This window comes from Caloenas nicobarica, chromosome 15 (genome assembly GCF_036013445.1).
Source record: "Caloenas nicobarica isolate bCalNic1 chromosome 15, bCalNic1.hap1, whole genome shotgun sequence".
Classification (NCBI taxonomy): Eukaryota; Metazoa; Chordata; class Aves; order Columbiformes; family Columbidae; genus Caloenas; species Caloenas nicobarica.
In genome coordinates this window covers 1,661,015-1,680,179 of record NC_088259.1, presented here as the reverse complement: position 1 = coordinate 1,680,179, position 19,165 = coordinate 1,661,015, and the positions used below count along the sequence as shown (strand labels likewise).

Sequence of the window (19,165 nt, the reverse complement as noted above, 5' to 3'; positions counted from 1 at the left end):
GCACAGCAGCCCCGGGGTAGCTTAACCGAGCACGAAGCACAACCAGGAGAGGTCCAGCTGTGCACGGCTCCACCCCGAGCCGGGGTCACATCAGCTCTGGCGAGCCAAGAAGGAACAGCCCGACCAGCACTCAGCAGGAGATGACCACGGACCACAACACCATGGGCCTTCCAGGTTGCGCTGCCTACACACGCCGGGCTGCCGCAGGCAGCAGCACCGCGCCGGCCCGGCGCTGAGCTCTGAAGCTCTTGCAGCAGCACAGAAGTGGCCAGGTGGGCTTACAGCAGTGGTGTAAGTTGCCACCAAAACACAGCACGGACTGCTGCATTTTCTCTATAATCCTGTAGTACTTCCGACAGCCACCCTGAAGCCAGCTGGATTTCTTATAGATGTATCACACACAAGACCAAGGTGACCAACAGGGATTTACTCACACCATACTAACAGAAGGCATATTTGGCTCCCTGGAGAAGAGCCCCAGTGAATATGCAGAGGTAATGGCCTCTGTCTCATGTAGGCATGTGTATACACAGTGCTAGATCAGACCTCAAAGTAAGTTTCCCTTGTTCTGGCCAGTTCACTCTGCAGGACCGTCATCCACCAGAAATCGTAGTACATCTCCTGAAAGGCAACACTACCGAGAATTCAGGCTGGAAGCTCACCATCAATTTTGGGTTTGTATCCTTGTCAAAAATTGCACCTTCCCATAGCGAGCAGCAGACTCAGCTGTATGACCACCCCTTACCCCTTAACACAGCACCGCTCTTCCACATTGAAACCTTTGCCACATCCCCCTCATCACCAGCAAAGCAGAGACTGAAAGCTTTGTCAGGTGTCACACCATCCCATGCTCAGCAGGAGCTCCTGCCAGCAGAAACACTGTCAGATCAATAGCGCACCTAATTAGAACATTTAATTGCTTCTCTCATACATAGAGCCACTGCTTCCCCAACAGAATCATTAAGGAGAAAAACCTGCAGGACCCCCCCAGCGCCGCAGCCCATCACACGTGGCCACCTGCGTGCTAGTCCTGTGCGGATGGGCAAGAGGAGGGTGGGCAGGGCTGGTCCATCGCGCCTGCCGCCCCGCAGCCGCCAGGGCACGCAGCCGCCTGCCCCCGGCCAGGCCGGCTTTCCGCGGGCCCTCGCCCCGGCAAGTACGACGGAGCTGACTGCAAAGGGGAGCGTGTCATTCAAAACGCACAAGCAGATTGCCCGTCCCTTCTGCCCATAATAAAATGTCTCATGAAATGGCTCATCCTGTTCTCCCATAGAAACATGTTTCCCTTCAAAAGCCTGATATGGGGGCGGGGAGGGGTGAAGACAAGGCGAAGCTAAAAATATCTCCTGAAAGATACCATGACAGCAACAGATTCACAGGAAAATGAGGTGGGAAGGGGGCTGTGAATGTGTTAAGATCCTGTTTAATCTCTCCCCAGCCACCTAAAAAATCCACCGAAGGCAGAAACGATACCTCAACATTTCCTTTGTGCAAGAGATGACTCCACCCTGTGTTTTCCTCTCCATCTGATTCTCGGGGAAGGATACCAGCACACATCTCAGCTCTGCTGCCAGGCAGCGAGCGGGGCCCCCGGCAGCGGGTTAGTAGGAGTAGATGGAGAAAGGAGCTGGTGGGTGGAACCTGGCAGCAGGACCACGCTGTGTGTGAATCCTCATTCAGTAGCACCTCAAACGCAGGATGCATTTTACACTAGCACAGCGCCTGTTCCTGGTTTCCACCTCATCGCCAATACCTTGGAAAGAGGCATCAGTCTTTAGGGCCAAGAAGGGGTCAGAGTCTGCAAAGCCCAATGACATGGCCACAGGGTCCATTTACAGCTGGTGGGTTTCTGAAAGGGAGATGGAGCAGATACTAGACTGTTACCACATTTCATCTCCACAAAGAGGCCAAGTGCCCAAGTAAAACTGCTGACCTGCTGGCAACTGCAGATCTGCAGCTTCAGCCTCATTTGTCTCGTGTTTTGAGCACAATAGGGTCACCCCAGCCTCCTCTCTGCGCTGTGATAACACCAGACCCGGGAATGCCGCTTACCCAGACGTGGCTGCTCACAGCAGCTCCTGCACAGGGCAGACCCAGCCCTGAGCACCGCTAAGCCCCCAGGGCTAGTATTGCCCTCTGGAGGGCAAAAGACAGACCATCAGCAGAACATGGAAAGGAATTCCTCCTCCAGAGCATTCTCATCCAGATTTTAAGGCTGTCTGCTACTCCCACCCTCCCCAACAGCAAACCTGGGAGTGTGCATGAGCATGCACATGGGCACGCACACACTATAGGCAGGGCACTGAATGACTCCCAGCCTCAATTCAGAGCACTCTCAGCTGTGTACTGGGACAGGCAGACATGAAGTATTTGTACCAAATCACCCACCTAGGGCTCTGGGATGACTGCCCCTTTCCGCACAGTCCCACACCTCCCTGTCTAGCACAAGGAGAACAAACCTTGTCTCCTGCCCCAGTTGTACAAAAGCTCAGCCCAACAGCTCTTGGGACACATGCCTCCATGCAGCCCCGAACAGTTTACCTCCCTGGAGCAAGGCAAGGCAGAGGGAGCAACTATCTTCCAAGACAAAGGACATCCATGAGGCCTGAGCCCAACATCGCCCTCTGCACCTAGGGCACGCTGTGCAGACAGGAAAGCTGCCGCAGGAAGTAGCCACTGCTTCCACAGTGGAAGAAGTGGTTGCCCAGATCTCCTCCTCTTCCCTTTAAGGTACACTTAGGTCCTGGACAACCCACAAGTTTCCACCCAAGGGCTGGGAGGAGAGGAAAGATGGATCTGCAGCCACAAGGAAATACTGCAACACATCCCATCAAAGATGGTCTCCTCCCACCATGCTTCCCAGCTCCTGCAATCCAGAGAGGGTGATGTGCATGAGAAAGACTGGTCCACTCAGCTGGCAGCAGTGACGCTCAACTTTAGAGACCCAAATGGAACAGGGCAGGTGCTGGAAAGAAGCTCCCAAGGGACACTGTCCTCCAGCTCCCACAGATACACACAACTCCTTCCAGGCTCTAGTGACAGCATGAGCCAACAGGAAGCATGAGTCCAGGCTCAAACTCCAATGCCCCCAAGCAGAAGGAGACAGACATGGCCAGCCCCTCCACTCAGCACCACAGAACCTCACAGGTCTCCCCAGTGCAATCGCTCCAGATGTGACAAATGCAAACCTGCTGACTCAGAGCCACCCAGCTGCTCTAATGAGAACAATAAGCCACACAGCCATCACTGTCACAGCCTCAGCGCAAGCACATTTTCAGATGCCGTATATGAGAGTCATGTGTTGTAGCTGCACGAGACTTTCTGCACAGGAGCTTCCAGCAACTGGGGACTCAGAAATCTCCGCTGTTTTTTCTTTTGCAGCTATGCTTAAAACAGAGCTTCAGACTCGGCTCAGACCTCCAAGTGACAGGCACCACATGAAAGTCTACTAAATAGCTAAACACAGGCCTTACAGACGCCCACACTGATCTGCTGCAAAGCTTACACCCGTACTCAGCCCATCCCCTCGCACACGCTTGCTTCCCCGTTGGTATCCCAGCTGTCACTCAGGCCATAGTCCTGTTCCCAAAGCGACAGGGAAATATCCCAAGTCTGTAGCCAAATAAAATTAAGGCAAAGGACATTCAAGTGATGTCTGTGAGACTGGGCAGGAAACTCAGAGCAAGCCCAGGAACAGCCAAGTCCACCCCTTGCCCTTTAACCGACAGGTCATTCTCTGTGACTTCCTAATTTAGAAATCCTAATTAGCTATGGGAAAGATTTTTTGGGGACAAAATTAATCAGGCATCTGACTGGTCTCTCTCTGAAAACCTCCTCTAGTAACGCAGAAGTCATCGGCAGTGCTAGGGCAAGGAGGAACACAGAGTACCACTGGAGTTACACATGGGACAAGCACTCAGTGCTGCCAGCAGAAAGTGTGAAAGGTTATTCTGTAAACCTATGAGAGATCCAGCTCCTCACCAGGACCAAGGTCATCAACCAGAGCTTAACAGGGAGCTCAACCGCCTGAGGGAAGAAAACTGATTTTTAAGATTTTTCCCTATTCTACACTGCAGCGAATTCTTCAGCTGACCCAGCCGTCACTCCTGGCCACCCATAAACCACATGCCAGAAGACATTTACCCTGGAAGGTTGTTGTGGTGGTGGCAACCATGGCAGCATCCCACAAAAGGGGGCCCAGCAAGCTCCATGCCTGCACTGGACAGGAAAGGTACCAAAACCTTCACCTTCTATGCACGAGGAACACAGGCTCTCTTCTACGCTCATGCTTTTTCACCCTAACTACAACACTGGACTTCAAAAACCTTTTTAGAAGCTTCCTCCGGAACAAAACATCTCCCCTGAGAGTTTTGGAAAACGCTGATTTCTCGAAAATTGGTAAAAATAAAAATTCTGGACAGTTCTAGGTACAACATCAATACGCAACTAAAACAGCAGCAGCGGAACACATCACCTGCAGCCAGAAGCCAGCCTACCCTCCGCACAAACGCACAGGCTGTGCAGCTCACCCAGAGCTGCATCACATCCTCCCAGACACCTGCATCCCAGGCCAGGGCTCTGCTATTTATGGTGATGTCTGGTTTAATGACCGCATCACCATCTGAAGTTGCAGCTAAAGCAATCAACGCAGCACGAGGACGGCACAAGGAGGAGAGGAGATGTGAATACTCCACTGCAGGTGGGGAGGCGGTTCGCACCCCCCAGGGGATGGGTACATCATGGTCCTTTGACCCCAATCATGGAGGTTATCCCTGTGTAAGGAGGGACCTGCCATACGCTACAACGGCCAGGGTCTGCCACAGTTTCCAGAACATGCCCTGCATCTCTGCACACAGCAGAGGCTGGAGTCCTCACCGAGAGATCTCAGCTCTGAGCACCCTGGGGAGGCCTCCACAGACAGGCTCCACACCTACCAAATCAGACTCTAAAAAATATAATTAAAGAGTAATTCTCTTCTTACAAGGACCATCTCTCAAACCCAGCCTTCCCTCAGCTCCAAACTTGCTTGATGGCAACAAGGGCATACAACTGAAGGCCACCAGAACAGCTCTCCAGCCTGCGCAGCCATGGTCAAAGGCACATATGAAGTCCTCCAGTGGGCTGCAAAGGATGCAGAGATCTGCGAGGTAGCCCCAAGAAGCAGATCTTGGTAACGATGTGCTTCCGACATGCCGAGTTGTTTGGAAGCAAACAATCACTTTGGACAAGCCTAGCATGAGAAAGCTGGAGGAAAAGTGACAATGAAGTGCAGGAAGGAGCCTGATGCACGGGCTGGTCTCCCTAGGGATGCTGGAGAAGCCACACCTCATCCACGGCAGTGGAGAGAGGGCTGATCAGGAGTCACCTCACACCATCTACAGCTGAATCAAACGCAGCTTTTCCATCGCCTGCTCCTGCAACACATTGTGAATACTCAACCACGCATACCCAGACCATTGTTTGTCCACAGAAGGGTCGCCACCATAACACGCTGAAGGCTGGACATGTCAAAGGGAAACAATAGCACCGTGGAAATAGCAAGAGAAACAGCATTTTACACAAAAACCACTGATAGAGAAAAGGGCCATACAGGTCCTCTAGTACAATCTCCTGGGTAACCAGCCTATGGAGAAAATGCTGAGCTCAAGGATACCTCCAGAGCCCACCTCCTGCCATATGACGATACTCCAAAAATAACCACAGAAATATGCGAGGACCCATTCCAAGTTGTTCCTGGCTCTCTTCACATTCTCCCTCGAATGTAAATCGTCTCCCTGAAATCACAGCTCGGCACTTAAACGCTATTACGCCAGCCCACAGCTCGCGGCTACGGATCCCCGGGGCTGGCCCATCCCGTTGCAAGGATCCGACTGCCGCTGCTGCCTCCCCGCACTCCGCTTTGCTCCTTCGTGGGTGGGAATCGCGGTGTAGCCCCCCGTGCCCGGATGGACCCCCGTGGGGAGCTGCGCCCCGACCTCTGCATCCCGCCCCGCACGGCGCCCACACGACACGATGTGGGATGCGCTGCGCTGCTCTGTCTTCCCTTCCTCCCTCCCACCGCTGCTGAGAACTGGGAGCCCGGCTTGGAAAAGCCTTCCCGGCGGCGGGGCTGCTCCTCCCTGCGGCGCTGCCTGCCGCTCCCTTGCAGGCAGCGCACCCAGGGCTGCGGGCGCTGCCCGACCCCGCGCTCCCCCATTTCCCCCTCACCCGGGCGCTCACCTCAGCCCGCTCCGCTCCGCCGCCGCCGCCGCCGCCTCCCGGGCGCGGCCCCACGCCGCAGCGGCCGCTGCCCGCCCTGGCCGCCGCCCGCGAGCTGCCCGCCCGCTGCCTGCGCGCTGCCTGCCGGCCGCCGTGCGGCGGGAGCGCGGGGCGGGGCGCGACGCTGCGGAGGGGGAGCGGCCGCCCCGCCCCGCCCCGCGCTGCGTGGGAGCCGCCCACGGGCTGCGCTGTGGGCTGCGCCGGGGACGGAGCGGGGGGGCGGCGGGTGCGTTGGGCTGGGCTCGGCTTGCCTGGCGTGGCCTGGCCTGGGCTCGGCTCGGCTCGGCTCGGCTGCGCTCGGCTTGGCTCGTCGCCGAGGGAACCGGGGGGCCGCCGCGGCTGTTTTCACGGAGGTCCCATGCGATGCGCCCCCGCGGGACCTCCATCCCTGCGCTGCCCCTCTCGGCTCGCACGGCTGCACCCGCCGCATTCCCCCGCCGCCCTCCCATCCCTGCAGAGCCTCCTCCTGGCACCTCCCTGTCGAGAACTGCAGCCCCCGACTGAGGTTTTCTTCCTCGAGGGAGCTGTGCCTCGGTGGGACACGTCGGCAGGTTTTGCAGCTCCCAAGCGGTGGCTGACCTTTACTGGGGTCCTGGAGTGTCTGGCGCTGCCCACCCAGTGCCCACAGCCCCAGAACACTGCGTGAAGTGTTTGCATGGAACACCCGTAAGCCAGTCCCAAGAGATCTCCACATCAGCAAGTGACCCCACTTAGGTATTTTGGGTATGTCAGGATAAGCAGCCGCATCCAGGAGATGCAGGTGAAAAGGGGTGGCAGTTTCTCCACCACACGTGTGCAGCCACAGCGTGGATACACCAGGTGTACGGATGCACTGGATGCGGTGAGGGACAGCATAGATGCACTGGGTGCAGTGGTGCAGCAGGTGCAGGGATGCACTGCATGGACAGCATGGGTGCACTGTGTCAGGGATGTGCTGGGTGCAGGTAAGCACAGCATGGATGCACCAGGCACATGGAGGCACTAGATGCACAGCATGGCTGCAATGGCCGCTCTGGCCATTAGCGAAACCTTTGCAGAGGTCGCATTTGCACTCGTAAACAGGAGGAATGAGACTAGAGTTGCGCTGCAGACTCAGCCCTCCTTGCCTCACAGATGTTGAGGAGCAAAGGATGGAGGGGATGTGTCGTGCACAGGTTAGCGCTGTGTCTGATTTCCTTGTTTCCAGAGTCTTTGGCTACTCCTGACTTGGTACCCGATGCCCACTAGCACTTGCTGCATCACACAGGTCTCCAAGCAGCATGTTATACTCATGGACTTCCCTGTGGGGCCTTTGCTTGGCTCTGTTATCTAGTAGAGCATCCGCTATCAGGTACTACACTGGCCCACTGAAGTAAGAAGGGTGCAGCTCTGCGTGGGACCCTGGCAAAGGCAGGAGGCAAGGAGGAGGCTTGGGGACTCTTCCCAGCAGGGAAGGTCTGACCCAGCTGCCTCTGCTTGTCCTCTGCAAGCCAGGGCTGGCCTGGGGCGGCTCGTCAGGGAGTGTCAGCACACGGTCACCTGTCTGGCAGCAGCGGGTGTCAGGGCTCCGCGCCAGTCACCTCCGGGTGCTGCTCCTCAGCTTCCTCCTCACCAGCCTTCGGGAAACCTGCTGTTTTCACTCACATAGGGAGCCCGACCCCTACGGCACCATGACGGGGACAAAGCGCTGGAACAACGCGGGCCTTTTTTTTTACCACTTTATAAAATATCTCCTTTATTAGTCACACTGAGGCTTTTTTTCCTGACGAACCACATACTAGCAGAGAGTACCAGGAACAAAATGAGGCTGCATGGTCCAGTGGTTCAAGCCAAAGCCGCGATGCCAGCAGGATTGTGGGCTCTAAGCCCCTGCTGAGCTGTTGACTCACTGTACAAACTCAGGCAGGTCCTGCCTCTTTGTGCATTGGAGAAGCCCAGCTGGAAAGTTGGGTAAATAGCAGGAACCTCTTGGGAAAAAAAACAAAAAACCAAAAAAACCAAAAAACCACCACCACCACCACAACAACAAGAAAACTCCACAGTATCAAAGCCAAGCTTGAGGGAGTGCATTCGATTACAAATAAAAGACATTTCAACTGGCTGCTCAGATTCCCCTTGCAGGCATGGTTTTCACCTCTGACCCCTCACTGCTGTGCACTGTTAAGGGGTGATGGTGAACAGGTGCTTTACCTCCCTGCGGCAGCGGCTGCGCTGCAAGTGACATCATTCACGTGTCATGCTGCCCTGCACCTGTAGGGAACTCGCACCGTATTGTTGCAAAATTAATTGCAATTGTAGCTCTGTAAACTGTCTTGAGGGCTGTTACTGTCTGTTTTAATCTTTCAGGTCATTCAAAGGAAAAATGGCGATTTCTGCTCAATGGGTCGGGTTCTGTCATACTCCAAAAGAAAACCTAGGAAATTTAAATGTTAAATTCACTTTTAAGTGAATGTGGGTCAAATAAGTCCGTGGCTAAACACACTGGCAGAATTATGAGCACAGATATCCTTGGTATAGTTCCCCAGCGCCCACTGCAGGGGCATTCCCCTCACAAAGCCAAGGAGCCAGAAGAACATGCAGAACAAATTCCGCCGGTGAATCCTTCACTCCCACTCTTGCAGTAGTGCAGCCCAGCCTGGACTGTCTTACGGTTGCCACCAAGCTAAAACCTGAAACTCTCCAGCAGTCCTGAAGACATAGAAAATACAACCTATGTGCGTACCTGGGCATACAGCCCTCTGCCTGCTGAAATGAGGAATAGAGCTTAATTTGCAAAGTAACCACCTGTGAGCTATTGATCACCCCACCATGTGCTGGACCCTCTTCTGGTTATTCAACAACAGACAAATGAGCTTTCCTGCATCCCTGTCAGAGTCCTGCTGCAGTTGTGGGAGTGATGGAGATATCCTGTTTCCCTGAAAATAAGACAGGGTCTTATATTAATTTTTGCTCCACAAGATGCTTTCTTTTTTACATGTATAGCTGCCTGGACACAATTTAAATTGACTTTTTAATGAACTTTAACTAGGGCTTATTTTTGAAGTATGGCTTATATTTCAAGCATCCTCAAAAATCCTGAAAAATCATGCTAGGGCTTATTTTTGGTGTAAGTCTTATTTTCAGGGAAACAGAGTACCTGCTCCAGCCGCACATTGCAGACGGGGTGGAGGGGAGGGGACAGTAAGACTCTTTTTTTTCCCCAGAAAACACTGAGGAAGTGTAAACTTTGTAAAGTTTTCAGACCTTAACTGAAAATTTAAAGAATTTAAATAAATTTAAAGGAGCTGAGTTTTGTTCAGTTATTTTTTCAGATCAGTCAAATACATTTCCAGAAGAGTTAGTTGTTTTAAACGCCAAAACCAGCTCTTATGCAGCTGGGTGGAACTGCCTCTGTGTCTGCCTGTTGGACACTGGAGAACTTTGCTGCCCAGCAGCGCACAAGGGAAACATTTGAGCTCCCGCAAGGGCAATGTGAATGGAGGAGCCTGCAAGCCCTGCTCGCTGCTGGCCAGCAGCTCCATGGGGAATGCTCTTTCAGGAATCAGGTCATTTTTGCGACCCAAGTCAGGATCTCCTGGACAGATTCCCATTGTCCAGCAGAATCAACTTGAAACAACAACATAAGAAAACAGGAATGCCCATACCAGTAAACAAGGACTGGCACAATTTGCAAGAGCTTGCAGATGTTTCATGGTTTAATGCTAGGACAGGTTCAGTCACCAGGCTCTTGGCAGATCTCCTTAAGAGCCTCCAAGCTCCCTTATGCCAGCAAGTTTTCCCCTTACAATTTAACTCTGTAGGGACTCTGGCCTGGCTTATGGGATAGAAAGCAAAGAGAATCAGCACATTCTCCAGTAGTGAGTGACCCTTGAGCGTATTTCTGCATGGAAACCTGCTCTTCATTGAAGAAGACAGATTAGATAGAGGTGCAGCTGTGTCCAGTTTCACAGGTGCAGCTATGAAGAGGAAACCCCCTCCAGGGAAGAGCACCTTGGAGCTCTTAGAGCTCCACCTTCCAAGCTCAGAGCAAACTGTTATTTAGCCCTTGCAACACCAGAGTCAGGGAAGCACACCACCAGTTATTAATAATCATTGCGAAGTATTCTTCATCAGGCTTACAGACACAAGGATACAGCTGAAGTTGAAATGTGGTTGTGTTCTGCCTCTCTCCCAAGAGGCCGGTGCGCACGCAGGCAGGCACGCGTGCGCGCGGGGGCACCGCCAGCTCTGCTGGCCCTGGCAGCGGCAGCAGCAGCACAGGGCGCCAGCCCTGTTGCCGGGCTGACTCTCAGGCTACAGGGTCCCACAGAGCTGCCTGCACCTAAAACCTTTATTCCATAAAGCCCAGCAGCATGGAAAAAGAGGTATGCATGGCTGTGTGGTTTTGCGAGGAGGTTATTTTGGGAATCCCCGCCTGAGCTGCTGCTAGTGCTGATGCTCTGCGATAACAAACTTTCATGCCTCTTGCTTGTTTATGCAGGGCATGAAAAGGCCCTTTGTGCAGCTCGGGGAGCTGGCTGCCAGCTGGGATTAGTGAGATGCTCCCTGTGTGCTCCTTGGCTCCATCCTCCCCAGCAAAGTTGTGCCCGCAGGGAAGCGTGGAGGTGCCCGCAGGCAGAGGAGTGCTCGTAGAACTAGCCACCTCGTGGGAGAGGGAGCACAGCTCCTCACATTGAGCTCCTTGGCACTTTCTGCCCTTCTCACATTTTAAATGATGGGAACACAGTGGTGAGTTTGGGCAGCTTCACCTCCAGGAGTTCGAGGCAAATGTTTCCATCCAAAGGAGACATTTCCAGCTCTTGGTGCCGTCTTCCTTCAGGCAGTTTCAGTGGGTTCTAAAGCTCAAAGAAGTCCCTGGGACTGAGATGTCATCAGAGTCATCAGATCAAGCCCTTATTATCTATTATCCCTGTGTGTCTGGAGCCCTGAAGTCTTGGGGGATGAGCAGGCTTTCCACTGACTTCATCTTCTGCTTCCCAAGGAACAGGACCTAATACCTAAGAGGGGCAGGAAATGCATTTTTTTAGTTTAAGTCAAAGAGATTCATGACCTATGTAAAGGTTATGACACATCCCACCTTGATGGCTTGCAGGGGTAGGAGGACTGCAGTAGAAAGAATTGCAGCACCCCTAGGAGACAGGGAAGAAGGAATATTTGCCCACTTTACAGGCAAGGAACCCAAGCACCAGGGCAGGATGTGGGTTGCCTGATGCTACGCAACAGAGATGCAAAGATGTAAAGAGATGCAAAGTAACCACAGAAAGCACTTGTGCCATGGCCATCTCAGCAGACCTGTGGAGCAGACAGGGTCCCCAGCGAGTCAGCAACAGAGTTAGGAGCCACCAGCAAAGAGAGCGATGATAGTGGGCACAGATTACTCCAATGCTATGAGCTGCAAAGCGAAGGAGGAAGGGCCGGGCAGGTCCTGCTGCCAGGAGCAGCCCCAGCCCTCCGTGCACGTCCTGCTGCCAGGAGCAGCCCCAGCCCTCCGTGCACGTCCTGCCCCGCGCAGGTCCTGTGGGACCCGCTCCTTCCTTAGCTGGGCTTTCTGCAGGGACCAGCTGCATGCAATCCTGGGCTGCAAGTCCCTGAGAGCATCAGCCCCATCCTGTTTAGGAATGTAGTGAGGCCGAGGCTCTGCCCAGACTGTGCGACAGGCAGAGCAATGGGATATCCTGTGTCTTTCCGTCCTCACGCTGCCAGGGAAGTACAGTTCTCCTGAGGGGAGCGCCTGGCACAGGTCTGACATGCTCTGATTAAAGGGAAGGCTCTGACAGCTTAATGAACTGCCAGCTTGAAGATGGCAGGGATTGAACAAAGGTCAGTCTGACACCATCCTGCGCACTGAGAACAGCTGGGACCCCCAGCAGAAATCTGTGGCACCAAAGAGAGAGAAAGCAGGGAAAGGTGAAGAGCAAGGTTCAAAGAGGGGAGTGGATGCAGTCATGCTTGCTCCTTTAACCCATTCTGCTAACCACTCTGAGGCAGGAAATATTAGGTTGATGTCACAGCATCTCCCAGCAGAGTGTCTCATCCTCTCGGATAGCTCCTGTATCCCTCAGCTGCTCTCATTTGAAGGATGTTCCTTAACACTGACTGTCCTAAATCACCATACTTTGGTGAGCCACAGAGGAGGGCACAATATTAATCACAGTGTTGCAGCAGACGTGCTGACCTGGGGGACTGCACCAGCAGAAAATGGTATTTCTGCCCAATAACCTGATTTTATACTGCATCATCTCTCATGCTGCCCAAGCTATTACTTCTCAGTGAAAAAAATTTGAGTCTGTACGGATTCTTTTATTAAGAATCACAGGCATGAACGGACCTCCCCCCTGCCCAAGAAAACACCAAACCCAAAACCAAACAAAAACCACACCAAACAAAAAACCCACAAACAAACAAACAAAAAAATAAATCTGTTCTGGATTTCAGGTTACCAGTTGCAACCCCCGGTGTCCCAGCTTGTGGAGCCTGGTGACTATTGAAAATCTCAGCTTCTAACACTTCTGGGTACAGGAAAGACAGGAAAATGTGAAAGCTAAAGGCTGGAATGGCAGAAAACAAATCAAGAGTGGGTCAAGAATGATCTAAGGATCTGTTTAGGTGGAAAAGACATCAAGCCATGTGGGACTACTACAACCACCCGGCCTGGTGCCTTGCACAGCAAAGCCTGGAGACCGGCCCCACAGCCTCCCACAAGGCCTGGGACTGGTGGCTGAGCAGGGACGTGTTCATGGGAGGGACAACCAGCTGAGGAGTGATGGTGAACCGACCACACTCCTAGGAAGTTAGTGACCTCCATTGTATGAGCCGCATCTTAGCCATAATTTAAGCATCCCAAATTTCCAGCCCCTAGGTCTTGCTGCGCGTACCTGGTTACAGAGTGGTCTGCTATGCACAAGCCTCTCCCCACACTACTGCCTTGGCTCCCACGTGCACCTCTAGGTATTCTCCTGGAGAAAGGCAACGAGCTGAAGCTCTTCAGTCTGCTGCTGCCAGGTAGGTTCTTCCGACCCCAGCTGGACTTGCAGCCCAATTTGGACCTCTTTCAGCTTCATACGTGATACCAGAGAATGTTTGTGGTTTTAAGACACACTTGAGACATAGTTTCATACAGGAAGAGTTTGGGATGGGTGTAGGAAGAATGACACTTTCTTTATGACGGGTCCCCAGGAGTCCGTGCTCCATGCCTAGGCTGAAGTTAGCTGAGAGGTGGGCACAGCCCCCTTCCCTGCTGATGCAGAGAGGTGGGGAAGCTGTTGTAGGGATGTCAGTCACAAGGAGTTGGGGCTTCCCTGCAGTGTCTTCAAAGCAATTAGTACACGTGGTTACTAACGGTGTCTTCCTGGGATGTCTTCTGAAGGAAGAGAATCCATGAAAACTCTTCCTTTGGATACAATGACAAAACTACCTGGGCTGAATGATGTTTTTGCAAGGGCTGTGCTGCAAGGATTTGCTGGGAACAATGAAAAAGGACTCCAGTCCTGGGATCAGCATGTGGGGAGGGCTGAACAGCTTGCAAACCCTCTGCTAAATCCACATTTGGCCTTAAACACTTTGGACTGAGGTCTGGATTTTGGCAAGGTAGTCATGGGTTTGGATGCACAATTCACATGGTTCCCATCTCCCGCCAAAGATCCCAAGCATATGTGCCAGAAATTCACCCAGAGACACGGCACTGATCAGAAGCAGATCTCGGTGCCCCAAATGTAGCTGGAGGATGCTTCAGCCTTCCCTGAATAAAAAGAAACTGGTCTCCCACATTTCTCCAACAGCCGCAGATGCTGCCAGTCACCAGCAGGGCAGCAGGCACTGGGGAGGCCCGAGCGAGCACCTGGGAGAAGGTCAGTGAGCAGAGGAGTGATGTGGTTGGCACTGGCAGCCAGAAGCCTGTTGGTGTGGGGAACCCCTCACCAGCAAGCACTTTACTGGGGCTCTCAGCTTTTCTGCTTACTTGACCCCTATGGGGAAGCCTTGAGACTCACCTTCTTTTCCAGGAGAAGCACTAAACCGCTTACAGACCCTATGCTGCGGAGGCTGGCGTTGCATGGCAAGATTATGTAGGTGGGATTAGGTCAGCGAAAGCCCAAATTTCCTTAGGAAAGAAGGAGGGGATTTATTTCAACTTGATCTCCCCCTGTCCTGACTGCTCCCACAGCATCTTACAAAATTCCTCATCCTGAACGTGGAGCACAGAGCAGGGTGGACACTGCGAGGCCATGGCCAGTGGGAAGCTGGGCAGGAGCAGATGTGCTTGGGGAACAGGAAAGAACGAGCATCTCTGGGCTTCAGCGGGGAGACACCCTGCATGACCACCCCCAGGAACCACCTCCAGGAGAGCAGGGCCATTGGTCCACAGCCTGTCTCACAGGCAGGGAGCGACTAAAACGGGTTTGATCGCCTAGCCCTAGGCAGCATTGTTTGCAAAAGGAGTGCTTGGGGCAGTTTCTATCAGGCAGGAGCGGTGGTCTAATCAGCACCAGAGCCTGCTCTCCCATCTGCTTGTGATGGAGAGATGGCTGCTGCAGCTGGGGCCTCCTTTGCCTGTTAGCTCCCAGCCTGTGCCATTTACTGTTCTGAGATGGGATCTGTTGAAGGCATGAAAGGCTTAGTTTGCTCTGCAGGCCAGAGTTCCGATTGAAACCGGCTCTGCCCTCTCTTGTGTATGTGACCCAAGTCTTATAAGGGCAGGGGGTCGGTGGCTTGCAGGGCAGGCTCTCTCTCCTTGGCAGACACCTAACTCAGGCCCCAGTGGATTCAGGCAGCCTCCAAACTGCTGAATTCCTACTGCTTTGTCCCAGCCCTCAGGAATATCAGCCTTTGGTTCACCTCTGACGGAAACTGGAGCTCTGCAGCTCCTGGGACAGGAGACCCTCTCCCTGACAACTAACCAGTAGGAGGGCCAGTGACACCAGGAAGCCCGTCAGCAGCTGGATCCAAACCTGCTTGGATCACAGGTTTCACTGGCACTACCAGTAAACTGCTGGTGCTGGGAGCAGGAACTTTGCCTCCTCCCTGTGTCTACATGCCACCCGGAGCGGGCAGGGTGGCTGCTGGTGGCTGGCTGGGCCCACACGGGTGGCTCCCCCGAGGCAAGGCAGCTCCTGCCCCCCGCAGACCTGCCTGCCCCTGGCAGCACTCCCCATGCCCGCGCTCCTGCCCATCCCAGCTGCCACCGGTGCCCACGGGCAGCCCGGCAGCCCCAGCCCATTGCAGCATGGCAAGTGTCCTGCCCAGGCGTCAGGGCCCACCACCAGCTGGCAAATTTCCAGGGAGACCCGGGGAAAAAGCTGGGCCAGCATTGCTGTTTTAGGCAGTGGCATAGGGTCAGAAGCTGTGGCCCTCGCCAGCCTCCCAAAACAGGGAAGTACCTGCCTCCTGGCTGCCCTCTCCAAGTGGCTCTGTCCAATAATTGTCCTGCCCTGCAGCACAGGGTTCACTCCGCTAAGCCCCTGATGGGGGGTGCTCCTGTGAACTGAGCCGCAGCACCACCCCACTAACCTGACACCCAGTGCTGTGCGGTTCATTCCACTTCCCCACACCAAATGCCCGGGACGGTTGGGAGAGGGCAGTCTCTCACCCCTGGACATCTTGGCCAGAAGCATCTGGCAGCCTGAGGAAAATTAATAAGAAAAGCCTGAGCCAATATTGCTAGATTACAGCCATCTCTCCCAGAAAGGATTAGCAGCAAAATCCCCAGTGGGATTGTGGCTGTAGCACCAATGGTGGCTGTGCCCATGGCTGGGAGGGCAGTGAAGGGACCAGACCAGAGTCCAGCACCAGCTGGGGCCAAACTGCTGCCAAAACCCACCGAACTGCCCTCCTCCTCTTCCTGTGGTGCAAGGGAGACTGTGCCTCACTCCCTCCACACAGCCTCGGTCCAGCGGTCCCCAGCCAGGACCATCAGATCTCCCGCGCATGTCCCGTGGGCAGGAGGATGCAGGGAGCTCCGCGCCCTCCCAGGCCCCCTGAGCCATGGGGACCCAGACATGTGGGGCTGGTACAGCACTGTGCCATCACCTCCCCGCTGTTGTACCCATCCTGGGAATCCCTGAGCCCCGCCTGGAGGTGGCCCCTCAGCAGTGTCAGGCCCAGAAAGGCACTGGCTTACCCTCTCCCTTGTGTCCGTCCACCCCAGCCCCTTGCAGGATGCCATCAATGCCCTGGGATCTCGCTGAGCTCTCCTCTGCAGCTCTGGCCAGTGGTAGCTCCCCCCACAGGGCCCAGTCCCACAAGCTGCACGAGAAGGGGTTTGTCAGGCCCTCGGCAAGGCTCCAGTGGGGACACAGGACCTTTGGCCTCTACCCCACAAATTCCATGGGATGAGAGGAGCATACTCCTGGGTGGGTGATGCATCCTGCTGAAACAGGGGAACACAAGCCCACAGCTGAACTGATGCAAGAAGTCACGGCTGAGGCAACAAACCCTGTTTTGTCTCAGATTCCTACCTCCTCGGACCCCGAGCAACCTCCACTGCAGCTTCTGGCACGAGCCGCCCCCAACCCGAGGCCAAGGGCACAGAGAGCGGCAAGCAGCCTCCCCACTGTGGCCACCAGGGCTCGGCCCCTACATGCTCCAAAAGCCCTTCAAGCACCTACACAGCCAGTTTCCCTGGCCCAGGTGCACACAGTGAGATCACAGCCTTATTATTGTTCATCACATACGGGGCCACATATAATATTTGGAAAATAAAGATCTGTGCACAGCCTGCCCCTGCCAGGGGTGTCCAGCACCCAGCTGGAGCCTCTCCCAGCAGCACAGGATAAGGCTTGAACGTGGCGTCCTCTTTTCAGGGTATTTATTTGCATTTCTGAGACCTCCGGCCCTCAGCTGATGCTGATTAACGGGACCAGCTCTCCCTGGTACCAGCTCTGCTCTCTGGCCAGGGCTCCCATGTTTGCCGTGGTCTTGCTCGACCCATCAAAGACAGTGCAGGGTTTGGTGGAGGCTGCCCCAGCCTGATGGGGTGAGGGCCAAGCACAGGCTCAGGGAGGAAAGCAGGGGGCCGCTGGGGAAGGACATGGAGTATTCCCGCTGCCGGCTGTCCGCTCCGAAGCACGCTGCTGGCAGGAGCAAAGGGGCCACATGGCCGTGGTGCAGGGCGCACTGGGAGGTGCAGGAGGAATCCCTCCTGATCCTGGGCCCTGCCCCAAATGCCCTGGGTGACGGGCTGGGGACCCCAGTGCTGGTGGTGGTCACAGAGGCCCTCGGCTCAGTGGCACATTCCAGTTAGCCCGTCTGAGGGACAAACGTGGGTATTCAGCCTTGTCTGGATCAGGCCCTTGCTGATTGCTGTTCTGAGATACTGGAGCTTGGTGACAAGCCCATCTGGGTGGCACAGGGACCACCAGCCAGTGCTGACATCTGAGAGCTGGGTGCTTTTAGGGACGTGCTCTCGTCGTTCACAATGAGAAGGGCTGGGCATCCCTAGTGCCAATGGTCAGCTGGGTCCCAGGGAGCCTACTCCTCCCCTTGCATATCTCCCCTGCCAAGCCAGCATTTGAGAGGTGTCAGCCACATCAGACAAAAAAGCAGGTCCCCGTCTCCTCCCTCAGGATATACTTTGCTCGTAATGAAACCTAGCAGGGTCCTGGCTTAGGGCCTTGTCATCCTCAACACGTGTGCTGTCCTTTCCCTGTCCTGGAGGGGACCAGTGCAGGTGCCAGCTTCTTTTTTTCAGGACTGGGTACAGGAAGATGATGGTTAATGGCCTTTGTGAACGGACACTGGCAGGCTTTGTGCTGAAGGTGCTCACGTGGACAACGAGTCCAGATCACTGGAGTTAGTCAGAGACAAATTTCTGAAAGTCTTGACGTGTTCAAACTGTTATGTATGAGACCTGGACCAGACATAAGCACCAACGCAAAAATCCCAGCGATTTCCTCTTTGCATGGACCAGCTTGTGAGAGCACTGAGGAATTCATCCTGGCCACTCAGCTTTGGTGCTTTGCACATAAGACACATTTTCAGCCCTTGCCTTTTTGTTCACTCATGGGGCAGAAGTGCCGATGCCAGCCCTGCCTGTGCACCAGGGCCAGGTGTCTGGGCACCACTGCAGGCAACCACACCAGCCCGGTTACGTGCACTAGTCCCTCTGGCTGACCCAGCAGCCAGATGAGACGCAGACAAACCAGGCTGACGCAGTCCTCCGCAACACCATCTGGCTCCTCACTTTCCTAGTCCACCCATCAGCACTGGCTGGCATCGCCCGCCAGTTCCAAAGGCCTTGCAGACATATCGATTTATTTGGGCAGAGGAGAAAGGTTAGTGGCTGGTGCTACAGAAAGCAGTTGGTGAGCTGTGTTGGGTCAAGGAGTGTGCTTTGCAGTGCTACAAGGGCTGGAGCAGGCTGGAAGACTCTCTCCTCATTGCTGCAAAACAGAAGAATATGCCCAGCAAAGGCTCTGCAGGTCTGCCCGTACCCCTGAAGCACAAGCTCCCTGCCAGCAGCTCCAGCATCCCCTCTGTGGAGCCATACGTGCTCTGCCCTGGGTCCCGCTGAGCCTTCAGGCCACACATGCTAGATGAGAAATGTGGGCTGCCAATATCTGTAGGCAATGATCACACCCTGGTACATGCATGGTGATGCCTCAGCAGGTCACACTGCACACAACCGCTCTTCAGGAGGATTCAGGGATCAAGCATAAGCTGGCATGCATGTGTCCACCTAGACCAGATGCCCTGGAAGGGACATTTTCTGGCAAAGGCCCCTTGCAGGCATCCTCAAAAATACCACTCAGAATGTCAGACCTTGAGCACAAGCCCACACTGAGCATGGAGCAGAGCCGGGTCCTGCCTTCTGATTCCTGCAAGGACAAAAGCCAGATTCATCAGAGGGACCGGCAAGACACCCATAGGCCAGGCAGATGTGGGACAGCCTGTCCCATGGGAGAACAGGGCCTGATTTCAAACAGCTAAGTGCTGA

The 19,165-nt window shown here is 54.5% G+C and overlaps 1 protein-coding gene across 3 annotated transcripts in view; it reads right to left on the bottom strand.

Moving 5' to 3' along the window:
• EPB41L1 (erythrocyte membrane protein band 4.1 like 1) overlaps positions 1–6,287 on the bottom strand; it is a 72,577-nt gene extending 66,290 nt beyond the window's left edge. For all 3 annotated transcript variants that reach the window (XM_065645940.1, XM_065645941.1, XM_065645942.1), the window contains exon 1: positions 6,220–6,287. The gene's annotated coding sequence lies outside the window, so the exon portion shown is untranslated. The remainder of the gene's footprint in view (positions 1–6,219) is intronic.
• Positions 6,288–19,165: the final 12,878 nt, after the last annotated feature.